General features: G+C 39.0%; 1 protein-coding gene across 2 annotated transcripts in view; it reads left to right on the plus strand.

Moving 5' to 3' along the window:
• Nucleotides 1-5357: 5357 nt before the first annotated feature.
• The window catches only part of LYN (LYN proto-oncogene, Src family tyrosine kinase), a 45915-nt gene continuing 36427 nt past the window's right edge, over nucleotides 5358-14845 (plus strand). The window contains exon 1 of one of the 2 annotated variants that reach the window (XM_026843282.1): nucleotides 5358-5374. The gene's annotated coding sequence lies outside the window, so the exon portion shown is untranslated. The remainder of the gene's footprint in view (nucleotides 5375-14845) is intronic. The other variant, XM_026843280.1, reaches the window with a different exon arrangement.

Consider the following 14845-nt stretch of genomic DNA (forward strand, 5'->3'; position numbering starts at 1 on the left):
AGGGGGGTGGGGAAGCGGGCAGGCAGCCCCAGCCCCTCCGCCCGGCTTCTCCCGCGGGGGGAGCACCGGGTGGGACAGGGGGTTCCCGGCCGGGCTGCCTCCGTGCCCCCCTGCCCCGGCACAAGGCGCTTTTCGGGGCGGCGTACCCTCGCTTCTGCCTCCCGGAGGAGGTGCTGCTGCCGCCTGAGCTGCCCGGTAGGACTGGATGGGGTCTTAAAGGAAATACGGCCTCTGGGGAAAAAAAAAAAAAAAAAAAAATCATTCCCGAAACACGATTTACCTCTGATTTACCTCTTGCCGCTTTGCCCGGTTTCTGCTATGACCTGGGAGGGCTCGGGTGCCTGCTGGCTGTTTTGTGCTAGAAAGCGTGTGGAATTCGCTGATCAAAGTCTGCAGTCGGTGTTTCAAGCCAAGGCGATAGCCTTGACTTAGGAGAGACAATGTGGCCTCTGGGTATTCCTTCTTAAACGGCTTTTTTTTCTAGGAGAGTAATTCCTGGAGCGTCTAACAAGTTAAAGCTGCTTCATCTTAACTGTATGTTCAAATGTGCTTTAGCTTAAAAGAAAAAGAGCGAGTGGTACTGTGATGTTTGGTGCGTGGTGTTTCCTGCTGGCTACTATTGTAACGGTACGGTATGCCTAAGGAATAATGGTCTTGAGGGGTTTTCTCCTTCCAATTTTCATTTAGGATCTGAAAAATCAAACTAAGTCTCCCTAGCTGATCCCGTACCTTCAGCAGAGCAATTAAGAGTTTCTGTTGAAATTGCATCTTTTATGTGTTTGCAGTGAATGGGTTTGCGAGAACTCATCTTTCTGTTTCACTCCCCTCTGCTGGCACTAAAGACCAAAGAGATTAACACATTAACACTTAAAACTTGTTTAGAGGGAACTTATTACTGTGGGTATACATAGGGAGCACAAAAGTTGAGTTCTTATTCTGTTACATTATCTGAAACCCCAAATCAATATCCCATCTCTTAACTTCCATTCCCATCTTTGAAAAAAATAAGCCATCTCACCAATCTTAATGTATTTTAGCACACTGTAATAAAAATTGGAAATTACATTTTTTTAAAATCTTGATCCCATAGAATAATTTAAAAATCTTAATGTTAGTTGCAAGTATCTGTAAAGTATGAGTGCCAGATAGGTAAGTCTGACCTCATCTTAGGATCATTAAAGAGTTGTTGGGGTTTTTTGTTTGGTTTTGTTTTTGGGTGGGTTTTTTTGTTTTTGTTTTTTTTTTAATAAGATTTTTGTTGGGAAATTGCAAAGCTATGTTGGGAAAATGTAGCTCAGTTTTATGGAAGGAATAGTCAAATTGTGTTTGTGTGAATTGTTTCCAGCCCAGTATTGAATGCAGAGTAGGTGTTCCTTACCTTTTAATGTGTTGAGACTTTGTATCTTTATAATAGCATCTACTAATAACAGGACTGAAGGTATGGATGAGAAAAAAAAAATCAAGTACTTTCATCTGAAAAAGTAGCAATAGGCTAGAAATCAGTCAGATATTGTTAATAGGATGTTATGAAATCTTAGGCAAGGATTAAAATTAATGAACTCTGAGATCAACAGATCATTCTATGGATCTCTTTCTTCATTTTAGCTTTGTGAGCTGCAGACTAGTTAGAAAAGAATTCTTGATTTACTAACATAAAGATCTATTTTAATTGTGTGCCATTGAGGTACATTATTTTTAACTGTAATGGTGTAGAACAATCATCTTTCTTTTGTATAGTAGCTGGCTGACCTGAAGTTATTTTGCTTTTCTTCTGTAGCTTTTTTGAGTAAATCATTTTGGGGTTTTTTCCTATATAAACATACAGAGGATAAGGTAAGGCCTTTCCTTGTAAGTTCCTTGGCCGGTAGAGTTGTGCAATGATTTTTTTCTGACAGTGCAATGAATTGCAAAACTTTCGCATACAAAGTTGAACCCCATTGCCTTTAAGATGTTTAATATTCTGGGTTTTAGTGTTACTCTTTCAAGAGTTTCCATAAATGTGAAAATCTTTCTTGCATGTATTTATGAATAAGTATTTATGAATGTATATGTGATTCTTTCATAATACTTTTTCGCAACATTTTATCTATGTAATTGAAGTGAGCTATCTTCCTATGGCCTTGTTGTCTTTTGTAAGATAAATGGCATCACAGAACAGTTGCGGGAAGCAATTCCTAAAATAAGCAATGAAAAAGGTCCAAGGTCCTCTTGTCTCAGATTAGTAGCTGATCTTCAGTGGGGTGGCTCACAAGACCAGAGACGCTACATCTGGCCTGTCTTGTGCTGCACATCAGAGAGCAGCATTTGACCTTTCTGTAGTTATTCAGGAAAGTTTAGGAACTGCAGTATTTAATCTCAGATGTGATCCCATTTCTGTCACAAAAAAAGAGATGTTTTCCTGTCTGTGCTTTGCATGTTATTTGAAATCTTAGTGGGCATCTTTGAGGTTTTTGGATGGAAACATGTTGAACCATGAACCAATTTTTATTTTTCTCAAAGGGCCAGGTGATCTGGGAAAGGGGTGAGGTCTTTCCTTCTTTCCATATGTGCATATTCTGAGTGACTGAGTGACTTTATTTCTTGTGTCCAAGAAATTGTAGAGCCAGTTTTACTCTTGGGCTTCAGGGAGCCCTTTGCAAAACCGAATGAACACAGAAAATAATCAGATGAGGAATAAATAGTAAATAAAGACATGGGGTGGGTATTAGGTGTAGACTGGGATTCCTAGGACACTGCTCTAGGAGCCTGGCTGCACACAGAGTTGTACTTCTGCAGCACCAGTGATCCCTGAAGGATGTGAGCCATCACATGCTAATGCAAGGGATGGGAGGAGAATCCGCTGGCTGGGGATCCTGAAGGTTGTGTGAGCTTTGTGTGCAGTAGGTGATACTTCCTTCTGAAGCTATGGAGCTGAGTGTGTAAATAATTACATCAAACCATGTGACTCTGTTAAGTAGTATTTATTGTTATTTCACCCCTATACGATTTCTGTCTCTAAGAACAGCTTCATTCTGTGGAAGAACCAGTTGCCGCACTGAGAATTAGGGGTTTTCTCCTGCTGGTCATATTCCTACTTCCTCTTTCTCCCATTATTTGTGTCCCCTCCTTCATGAAAGTGTAGGAGGGCTAGAGGTGGTACAGAAAGAAAGGCTTCCACACTTGTCAAGCCATGCCACAAGAAACTACGTAGATAAAAAATGTAAAATTACACTTGTATGAAAACAGTCTTCAGTGAGGCATACAAGGAGGAAACTGCCATACTGTGAACAGTAATGGTACCTTCTCAAAGAAATCAGCTTCTACAATAAAAGGCAAATACAATGTAACTGTCCTTAGTGTCACTGTTCCTAGTTTAAACTTAATTGTCCTTCAGGGAAGGATGGAAAGGTCTGTGCTTTCATATTTATTTTTGCCTGATTCAAATACATTTCCTGTTGACATTGTCATTAAATGCTGTAATTTCCGAGGCTGAATCATTCACAGTGGTGTTCGGCATCTTTCCTGAAAATGTGGGTTCATGGAACAAAATGCAAAGGCAGAATTCTTCTCCTGTTGGAAGCATTTCCTCCAAATATTTATCAGATACTGGTATTTGTTGTGTGCCCTAAAGAACTACTCATAGAGGTAAATAGATTAGTTATTTTTGCAGTAATTTTGACAGTAATACTTTTCTGGGGAGAGAAGGAGGAGACCAGGGAAAGGTGGAGGGGGGAAGGGTAGATCTCATTTCTCTGGGGGCAAAAAGGGCAGACTGGCACCATTCAGGCCAGTATTTGCCATTCCTTAGGTCAGCGTTGTCTATCTTTTTCAAACTGCTGGCATCTTAAGTATCTACAATTGGTTCCTGTGTTTGTGCAGCATACTATCTTACTTCTTCTGTTCAAAGGACTCAAATGATAAACAGTCTGAGCAATGTGTCCTTCTTCCTCTATGGTCTCTGCTGTGTGTAGCATGAAGCTCCTTTTTCCTGTCTGAAGTCTGGTGGATATGTTGTAGAATTTGCTGCTGCTTTTTACTGTGCACGTTCTTGTGACCAAACCATTTCTTGAAAGTGCCTGTGGTAGCAAATTGTGTGATCTTAAAACGGAAAATGTGATAGCTCACCACAGGGGTTGAAGTATGGGATGCAGCTTCTCTTCTGGAATGGCACTTTCTGCGGTTTTTCTTCATTTTAGAGGTCTACTGGAAGTCTAGACATGATAAAAGTTTGGAGGGAATGGTCTCCCTCTGGGATGTCCTTTGCTGTTTTAAAAGAAAGCTGTTTCAGGAAGTTCAACAAAAACGTGTTAAGTGGGCTTTCTGATGTGGCATCTATAATATATCGCTTTGCTTTTCATGTTTCCTTCATTAGTCTGTACAGATGGGTGTATACAAACCTGTCTGATCAATTCTTTTCCGAAATCTTATTCAAGATTTTTCTTGGGCATAAGCTGAAACAATATGGTATTACGAGAATTAGCGCAGAAGTATATTTGGCTGCTAAGCTGGTTTGTTCTTTCCATGTATGACTGTACTAGGGACTTAGAAAAAAATGAATATTAAAAGGTAAAGATTATGTTTGAGTGAATGCCTACATAATGGTAACATTTATAAATCAGTAGGTCTGACCTATGACTAAGTTTTATTCTGTTCAGACAAAGAAAGTATTTCCTGGTAGTATCAACCAAATCGGTAAAGATCTGAATAGTAGCACATCTATTACATTTATTGAAAATGCCTGCTTGAGTACACCTTGCCAGCAACATGAAGCTTACATTAATTAGATTCAGTGGACAGAAAATAGTTTTCTCTCGAGCAATTCCAGCCTTACCATGTGTCTTGAGGGGATTTCTAAAACCCTTCAAGTAAGTGCTGAATGCCCTAGGGTAGCTGTGATTCAGGTGTGAGCAGAAGAGAGCTGGGGAACAGGGTTAAGTGATCGCCAGACCTGGTGTCAGTGCCACTGAGGAAGTGAAAGTTTTTGGTAAACACACAGGAAGGGGATGGGCAGGAGAAAGAGGAAATCCTATGTTGGATGTTCTGGGTTCAGCTTGTTCAAAATACATTGCAAGAGTCATTTGAATGTGCAGTTATGGCGTAGCAGAGCATGCAAATGAGATTCAAAGTACAGTTTTGAAACTACAGACCTACCATTGCAAAAGATCTGTTAAACTATGCAAAGGCTAGAGAGAAGCATTGCAGCCCATGAGGGGTATAGGAAAACTTGCCTTTTAAGTAACTCTCCTGCTGTATTGCTGGTGTGGCGCTTTGTCTTCCTTTTTCTGTCTTGCGAGGTCTTTGCTCTGTCATTGATTTCCAGCTGTATTTGCATGGCTGTGAGGGAGATTGCAGCAGCTGTCCTGGCACCAGAGGAGAAGCAACAGGCCATACTGAGGTGAATGCTAAGCCTGTTTCTCTTGGGATGTAGATGGTCTGATTGATGATTTCTGCTAGGTAGGTGGTGGACAGCAGTATTGCTGCTAGGCCTGACCAGGAGAGCTTGCCTCTTCTGAAAATGTCGCACTACATTTCCTTGGTAGTGGTTCCCGTCCCTCTGCCATGACCCTTACAAGTGTGTCTGAAAAAGTCTTAGAGCCAAACTGCTTCAGATGTCTTCATTAGTTCTGTTTGTTTAGAGCTTTTTCTCCTCAGTTTCCTGGAAAAAGCCGTGTTTCAGGCTTTGTCCGGCTGTAGCAGTACACTCTTCCTACCGCTGTTTCCTTTTTTCTTCTCCCACCATTCTTTTATTTCCTTAGTATCATTCTATTGTTTCTTTCTCTTGAGCTTTGTCTTTGTGGCTGTCAGTCATATAAGCTGTTTATTTCATCTCTTGATTTAGATCTCTGTGCAGCAACTTTTCTTTTTCTCCTTCCAGAAAATTTAGTCTCAGGAGCTGTCATAATCTAATTATCATTTGTAATCTACTTTTGCTACTTGATCGGGGAATATGTACTCAGAAATAGGTACCCCCAGCCTCTTGAAGAGGTGTGAAGTCCAATGGAGTACTAAGCTGGCAGTACTGACATGGTCTTCACAGTGTTTTAAGAAGTCTGTGCCTCCTTAAAGGGAAGCTTTGTACTACTATAGATGGCCAGCAAGACTCTTCTATCTAGGACATGTATTATGTGTAGGTGTAATTTGTCTTTAGAGACAACTACTACTGTTTACCACATCTGATTTCAAATGGTGTCTTCAAACAGATTAGTTTCTTCTGTGAAAATGGTCAGCATGGATTGTCTGCTACCCCTTTGCTATTCTGCAGTGTTGCTTCAGCCTTTTCTGATCAAGTTTAATTTCTGTTGTATGTGGGAGGTTTTTCTGTGCTGTGTAGTGAGTGGCACATGTAAAAGGATTTTGAGCCAGTGTTGAACCTCCTTGTAAATCCACCTGGTTCAGGGAAGCAGAGCATGGATTTATCGGCATGTGTGCTGACCTGTGAAGAAGAAACCAAGGCTTGGTATTGTGGGGATATGGTGCTATGGCAACAACTCTTACTCCATGCACCATATGCTCTGTCCCCACAGAAAGTGAAACTTAAGAAATTTATTTTTGGGAAGGCAGTGCAAGTTTTGAAGAACCAATTCAGCAGAGCCTGCACCAGCAGAAAAGAGATTTTGTTGGTGGAGTGAACAAGTGGGGAAAAGGGGCTTCAGGTGAGGTGTTTCTGGTCTCGATGGCTCATCGAGCAAGTCTGAGCAAGTCTGAGGGCATTGAATACAAGTGTCAGAAAATGCAAAATTCAGCATTTGAATAGCTTATTTGAATCAGAGATCAGAACAGTATTCTCTTCTGTAATGTATTTTACTATGTACAATGGCAGTCTTCTCTTGCTAGGTTTAGATGGGTGAAAAGTCCTTTTCCTTGCTCCTGCAATAAAATCAAAAATACCAAGATGCTTACTATGGTATGACATAGATAAATTTCTCCTTTGAGCACAGAATACAGTTTTGGTGATCTGACTATATGATGTTTATTATGTGTTCTGTATCTTGTCATACCGATTTGCTTTTCTAGGGACTGTAATTGTCTCTGTCCCAGTAGTTATCATCCTTTGCATTCTTACTGGATTGTTTTTTCTCCTTTTATCTCTCTGCTTCTGTAGTCTTCCCCCTTCATTTATTTCTCAGCATCAATCCCAATTCTGACTTCTCAGGGATTTCAGTCTCCTCTGCTACACCTTTTCTCATATGGTTTGTGTTGTCCTGACAACTTCCCATGCATGCCTAACAATGAAGCAGCTTGATGGTTTTTAAAGCATCTTCTCTGCACAATGCTTAATTCTATGAATTTCAGATGTAACTTCATCGTGGACTCATAACAGTTCTCCTGAAATAAACTTGAGTAACCGTTGTGAACACTGATTTATTCTTACTTCTTGCATGGAAAGTTGGTTGCATGGACTGTGAGTGCTAAAGTCACATATAAACAAAGGGGCTTGTGCACAGTCGAAGGTGTTTTTGTTAGGTATAGTGTAATGACATGGCCTGCCTATGACCTATGTATTTGAAGTTGCAAATATTCTAAACTTTAATGAGTAGCTAGTATGATCATAATAAAAATGCTGTAAAGTTCTTTCAGTCTGCAGTATGAATGTGAAAATAATTCTTGTCATGGACCTCCAGTTTACTGTGAGTCTAAATCTGCCAAAATTATCATGCATGCTGCCCTACTCATTAAGGTCCATGTCCTGCACTTTCTTTAGAAAGTCTTGGCCTGAGTCTCTGAAAGTCTGTAGAGCTTCTGCAAGTTATGTGCAGTCACTTAAAGGATCAGATCTGGGTTCAATGGAACTGGCTGTGGTTGTAACTGGTAGGTCTTTATCTGCTATAACTGCAAGGCTCTTGACCATTAAGCAGGACTTCAAACAACAGAAAAAACTAAGTGCTGTGCAATCCAGTAACAATATATGTGAATACAGTAATGTTGGTTGTTTTTAGATAGAGAAAACAAAAAATATCAAGGAAAAATCAATACAGTAGCAGCAAAGTATCAATCATTTTCTGAAAACTAATATATTGAGCAAATGCAACATGCTTCTTCAAGTCAGTCCTTCACTCAACTTCTATTTAGTGTAGAAATTATTGCGTAGCTGCTGCCCTGGTGATTTGGGGAACTCTATATTCGTTCTTGCCCTTGAGAAAGATCATCTGCAAAGACATACATGTGTTTAAAATCCAAGGTCTTGACTTCTTCCTTAGAACATTTGAAGCAGGAACAATCAACTGAACCATCACACCAGCGAATCACAATCCTCAAAAGAGAGCTTCCAGATTCCTACTGTCACTCCTCTCTGAAAATGCAAAGAATGTAAAATATTCTTCATTTTGGTTAACTTCAGAGAAACTTCTTATTCATGCTCATGTATGCAACGTGTGAAAAACATGCATAGAAACTTGGATGTGAATTCTTACTCAGTGTTCATTCAGTGATGTATTTTCTTTTACACTCTTAATGTCACCCCATCTTGAGCATGACTTTAGTTAAAGTATGCTTTTGTCTTTACATGCCAGGCTTTCAGACCTGGGTCCGTGGCAGTCTGCAGCCCTTCAGGACTGTTGGTAGGCTTATGCAGAGCATACTCTTATCTATTCAAAAACCCCCAATCTCAAGGTCTTAATCTAAAAACCTCCAAAAATTACTCATGATATAGCTCTTTTAGTTCTCTTTATCATATTTGCATCAAACTGTTGGTTCAGACAATATCCTTTGGTGCCCCTGCATGTATCCCAAATTACAACAGTTGCTTAGAACAGTTTACTAAGCTGGGCGAGAAATCGACTGGAACATGCCTGTTAGATGTCTTGCCCACTAAGGAATATAATTAACACACAGTTTAAAATTAAGTAAAATAGACAAGTTAAAAATAGACCTCAGTGAAGTGTTAGAACCTGAATCTTACAGTCTTGAAGTTAAGGGAGGTTCTATTACTTATATCAGTGAGAACAAGACAAGGTTGTTCCTTACAAGAATACTTATACAGTTAGTGCTGAATGTTCATCTAGTATCCCTGTAAGGATTAAATAGCACAAAACTTCCTTTCTACTAGTGTAATTTTCTGGCACTGGATTTGACACTGTCTGAATTTTTTTTCTGAATTTTTTTTTTTTTTTTTTGAGAACTCTTGCAACTTCCTCTTGCAACTTAAGAAAACTTGTCCAAGGTTTGCAAGCTTCCAGGAGGAACTGGACTCTGAGTAAGAGTATTAGCCTACGCCAGCATGAATGATTTAACCCCAAATTTTCATCTGAACTTAGAGTTCATTCTTAAATCCATATTAGATACCCCAGTACCATGTTCCTCTGTGTATATCTAATGCTGTACAGCTAATGAAACAAAACAGTCTGCTTGCAGAAGTAACTTTTTTTTTTTTTTGCAACTGAACTATATGCTGGCACTTGAAGAGGGTGAAATAAACCTGTTTTTTCTTCTGTGAGTTATTTGTGAAATTCAGTGCTTAGATAGATGCTATTATAACAAGAATGCTATGTTTAAGTTGTAAGTTTGATTATGAGTACCTGTCAGCATTTAAACGGGGAGGTGACAGCAGGTGAAGAAGCCCTCTGATCAATGGAGAAGGATGGCAAATGCAGGGTGATGCAAATTCATATGAGTTACAAAATGACCAGGCTGGTACAGAGTTAAGAGCCATTGACATGGAAGTCATTCTGCACTAATTTAGTCACAATTATCTTAATCCTTGTTGAAAGTGGATTGTAGAATGTGTAAAACCAGGTAAGGCTTATAATAGTTGATTTATTCCACGGATATATGCCTACCTGAGTTTGAGAGAACAAAAGGTAATATGCACAAATGATCTGCTCTCCTTTTCTCCCTGTTTTTAAACAGAAGATAAACCCAAAGGAGAAGTGGTATACTTTCTATGAGACCACCCTCAAAACCTTCATCGGGGTTTGCTGTCTGTCAATTTGCTGTCCTCCATCATGTTTTCATTGACGTGGTAATTTTATGATCTTTGAGTTTTCTTTACAGTATAGCAATGGATTTGAATTACAGGCCCATCTCAAAGCTAGAGATCACATCTGCAAAAGACTCTTTATTACCAACAATATCTTTAACTAGTTGAAGGCCACATTCATAAATAACCAACTTCTTCATAGTAGCTATTAATGATTCTCCCTACCATTCATCCAGGCATGTGGAGGTTGAGCATTAAGCTGCCTTTCTTGGATGAGATGAAGGTTTCAAGTATCAACTGCTATCTGCAAATATACCTTCCTATGTGCCTTCTGGAGGTGGACAGAGTAACAAATTTCAGTTGAAGAGCTAGTTGGGGTGCAGCCTGATGACGATATTAAATACACACCTTAATTTTCCCCGAACTCACTAAATGTTAGCAAGCTGTTCACATTGTCCCATGTTGTCTTCTAAGGATCAGTGAAACAGGGAGAAGCTAACTCTGATTTCTCTTTCATGTATCACATAGTAAATGCAAACATTGGGTACTGCAAAGTAGCCCATTCAGAGCCATGAAGTATTATCATCATGACCCTTGTTGCATGCCTCTGAACTGCACCTTGTTTTGGGAGGCTAACTGTGTGTGAAGAAGAAGGGGAGAGTGAGGAGCTAGGTAAATACTGTTGGGAAGTGAAGGATAGGTCCCAGATCTGTGTTCTCAAAAAAAAAAAACCTGTGTGAAACTTGTCCTCCTGCCCTTCTGTCATGTCACTGGTTATGAACATGACTTCATTTGGATTACTCCTGGACCTTGCTCCAAACTCGTGCTGTTTTAATGGGTAGTTTAGCTTTTTCCTATGCCACAGTGATTAAAAAGGAAGGGGAGAAGGTTCCTTATATTACTGGTAGATGTAGACATCTATAAAGCTCAGGGCAAATATTAGACAACTGAAACTTTAGCACACTGCCATTATTGGCCAAAGTAATCAATTTAAAGCTGAAAAAATTGCACGAGAGTCATAGATACACTCAGCTTGGACTGTAGATGTAGTCCTTGGGGTTTGCTGGCTGGAGTGGGACACTTCCTAATACTTAAGAAGAATGTCAATCCTCTTCAGTGTAGCAGTTCGGCCATATTTTCATCTGGCAGTGGAGATTTGGTTATATGGAGCTGCTGTTTGTCATTACTGAGGTTTTCCTTTACTAATAAAGAAAATGACATTTTTACTTACATGTTTGCATGGTACTTTTAAGTCTGACAAGTATTCTGGAAACATTCCCTTTAAGTTGGTTAACATGTCGGTAATTTTTTTTTTTTTTTTTTTGTTCCATTTCATATGATCCTTTTGAAGAATTTGATAGAAGTATTCATTCTGTTATGACAAATTAAGATGTTATTTGACTTTTCTCCTATCTTCAAAAGATACAGTACAGCAGAAAAATGTTGAGGAAATGGAAGATGCAGTTGCCTGAGGGCTGGCAAAGTGAATTAATTCATTGTTGATATTGATTCAAAATTCTGGAGGATGCAGTTGAGGCAAATGATTGTAATAAAATCAAGTGAGTGTTGTAAGGTCAGAAAACAGATGTTAGCTTAATGTAAGACAGTTTAAAATCAGTGCCAAAAATACTGACTACATGAACATTTTCATAATATATAAGGTCTATTATGCAGTGTTAACAATATTACAAACTTGTGTGGATTAACTTTCTGATGTTTTGGTATTTTTCTTCAATTGAATAGACAAGGAAGAGAATCTAGTTTGTATAAATGATATTCTGCTTCATTTAGATGTAATGTTTTGTTTCAGAATTTTGTTTTCATCCTTTTGCAAGCATTACAGCATTATTATACTACCACAATAACATTAGTTATTTTCAGTGTTTCTTCTTGATTTTTTTTTTTGTGTGTGTGTGTGTGTTTGTTATTTGGTTGATTTTTTTACCACTGCTAAAATTCCTGCATGAAACAAAGCTTTTAACAAATCTACGCAAAAGCTGTGGTGGATTTGTAGAAAAATAGAAGATGCTTCTTCCTTGGTGAAGGCCCACTACCCTTATTAGAGCTACCATTCATGTCATCAACTATGATGGTATTTATTATATATATTTTGCTGTCATTTATGAGTTCCAGTAAAGATCATGTATCATTTAGCTGATCGCTGAATAAACTTATCCTCTCCCCAAAGACTTAAAGGCCAGGCAACAAAAGGTTGGACTATGGATTAGTATCATTTGATTATAGAAAACTGAGCTGATGCAGTTGGTTTTCTCAAAGCACTCCTATTTCAAAGGCTGCAGAGGAAAGTATATAATCCTCAAATCTCACCTGACCACACCAGGTTTCTATAGAACTGTATTGGATCACTTCATACCTTGGAAGTTTGAGGTGTGATAACTTAAGTAACTTCTTTTTCATTTAGTATAGCAATATGTTAGTTAATGTTGGTTATTACACAGCTAAAATGCCTGGTCTAGGCAAAAATTAAAAATGGAGGGAGGGTATAGGAAAAGTGTTTTTCTTTGTATGATGTGATTGTGCTGCTCAGAATGGGTTTGCCTTTCCCAGAAACACATCAGTACAAGTCTACAGACTACAATCAGTGCAGCAACTCCAGGTATTTTATCTCACCAGAGGTTTCTTGTCCTTATGTCAGCTGTTGGGAGATTTGTGCTGTATGATGCAATACACAGTCCACTTCCACTACAGTCAGATGGCAGCACACCTTTTTTCTCTGTTCTGACTTGAATGTTTATTTAAAAAACTTTTAAGGCAGAAAGTCTACTTGACTTATGAAAGTTGCAGAGTCCTACCCCTGATTTCAGTGTGCAGGCCAATGTGGGAAAGGAAAACAGGACACCAAATGGTGGAAGAAAGGGTGTTGATCATGTAAATGACAACAGTAGTCAGCTTGGTAAGGAGTTCAGGAAAGGTTTCTGCCAACCCAGGTTGGTTTAGTTGGACTGAGATATTTGTGCACTAACATCAGGAATCTGAGGTCTGAGGAGGAGAAGCAGAAATACTGGTGCAGGTCTTAAAACTGAACATTGCAGAGGAAGTAGAAATGTGACAGATTTATAACTGTAATAGAAATGCCAGTGTTGGAGAGCATGAAGGTGATAGGGTGATACTTTCTGTAACTGATAATAGGAAAACCATAAAAAATAATCTGAGATAGCATGGACAAAGTAGAATTTGACTTGGTTGCAATTGCTAAGGAAGGAACTGTGAAAGAAGCTGAATGGGGTAGTGGTGCCTGTCTGCTGCACTTCCCCAAACTCTTGGCAAGACCATTCTGTTGCCTGATGTTACATTAACATTACCTTGAGACTTTCTTTTTTAATACTTTAGTTTGCAATGAAAAAAACAGGAATCTCTTTGTGATGTTAGGAGGCGTTAGAAACACACAGGCGGCTGAGAATATCATGCAGAAAGAATGGTCTGGCAAAATAACAGGGAGAAAATTAATATCAGGGTGTAAGGTCATGCCACTGGAAATATGAAAGTCTGCTGTGACAACAGTTTATCATTATGAAAAATGAGACAAACTTGGATGTCTTAACAGATCACAATGTGATTATAACAATTTAGTGTGATGAAAGTATGAAAATAATAAATTAATTCCTGGAATTATTGGGCGACATATTTCTGTAGATGGAAGAAATATTAACACTATTTGCTGAAAGACATTGCTGAAAGTCATCATCATCACACCTGACCAACTCAGTTCAAGGAGTTCAAACTGAAACAGATGTGAAACAGGGCTCCTAGGATAACCAGCGGAAATGGAAAAGACTGGGAGCTCTTGGTCTTTAAAGCCTAGAAAAGAGACTGAAAGAGATGTGACTTCTTTCTAATTGCCCGAGAGAATGAAGGGCTAAATGCCATTATTATCCCCAAAGCTGCTTAAGACTGGGAATTACAGGACAGCTTTTAAGCCAAGTGGAGTGGGGTTCTGAAACCTTGCAACAATAATATTTTGTTATTCCCCACCACCCCTCATTAACCTCTCTAAAAATGGAGCATGGCAAACTTGCTTCTGAGCTTGTACAGTGTGTTTGTGCTGCTCAGAACAGGTCTGCCTTTCCCAGAAGGTAATTTTTAGTCCTGCGCTCTAATCATGGGTGATAAACTAGATAGCTTTGTTATCTTGCTATGCTAGAAGTGCACCCCTGGAAATTTGAGGTTTTGACTTAAATGAGGATAAGTTTGAGGGACTCTCACAGTAATATGCTTGTTGCATGCTTTTCCACTGCAGTAATGTTTGGGTTTTGATGTTTACACTGGGGATTAACTTGTTTCTCTTCTTCACCTCTTTATATAGATATGTATGTTAAAATATTATTTTAGCTTTGTCTCACCTTTTCCCAAAAAAGACTGAAGCAGCTCAAGGATTCCCCAAATTTTTTCCTTTTTTAAAAATGCTGTCAGCTGGACTATTGCTTCTCACATCACATGAACAACAGGAGTCTATACAGGGCAAGTCTGTCATAGTTAAACACTGAGTAGATTTAGGCTATCCATGCTCTTTTTTATATGCATTGCAGGGAGAACATGGTGATTTGTGCCTCTGTGTGTGTGTGTATCATATAAGGGAGAAATTCCATTTGGGAGACATAGAGACGATGTAATCTGGATGTATAGAAATAAGCTAAATATAAAAAGAAAATAAATTACATGAGATGAGGAGTGTCTGAGACATACATAATCGTTTTCAGCAGAAAGGCAAGGGAAGAACAAACTGCTTAAGTTCCCCTAGTTGGTCTCCAGTGCAAAAGCAAGATAAGGGAAGTGAAACAAGCCCAAGATGAAAGCTGACCCAGGATTTCTGTTTGCTATAGTCTAGTTTGATGAAAGTTATCAGGCAGTCAGATTCTTACCAGGCAGTGAAATTTGAATGTGTGTATCTCTCTCTCTCTCTCTCTCTCTCTATATATATATATATATATA

The sequence above is a fragment of the Athene cunicularia genome (assembly GCF_003259725.1).
Source record: "Athene cunicularia isolate RWA chromosome 2 unlocalized genomic scaffold, athCun1 chr2_part1, whole genome shotgun sequence".
NCBI classification, from domain to species: domain Eukaryota; kingdom Metazoa; phylum Chordata; class Aves; order Strigiformes; family Strigidae; genus Athene; species Athene cunicularia.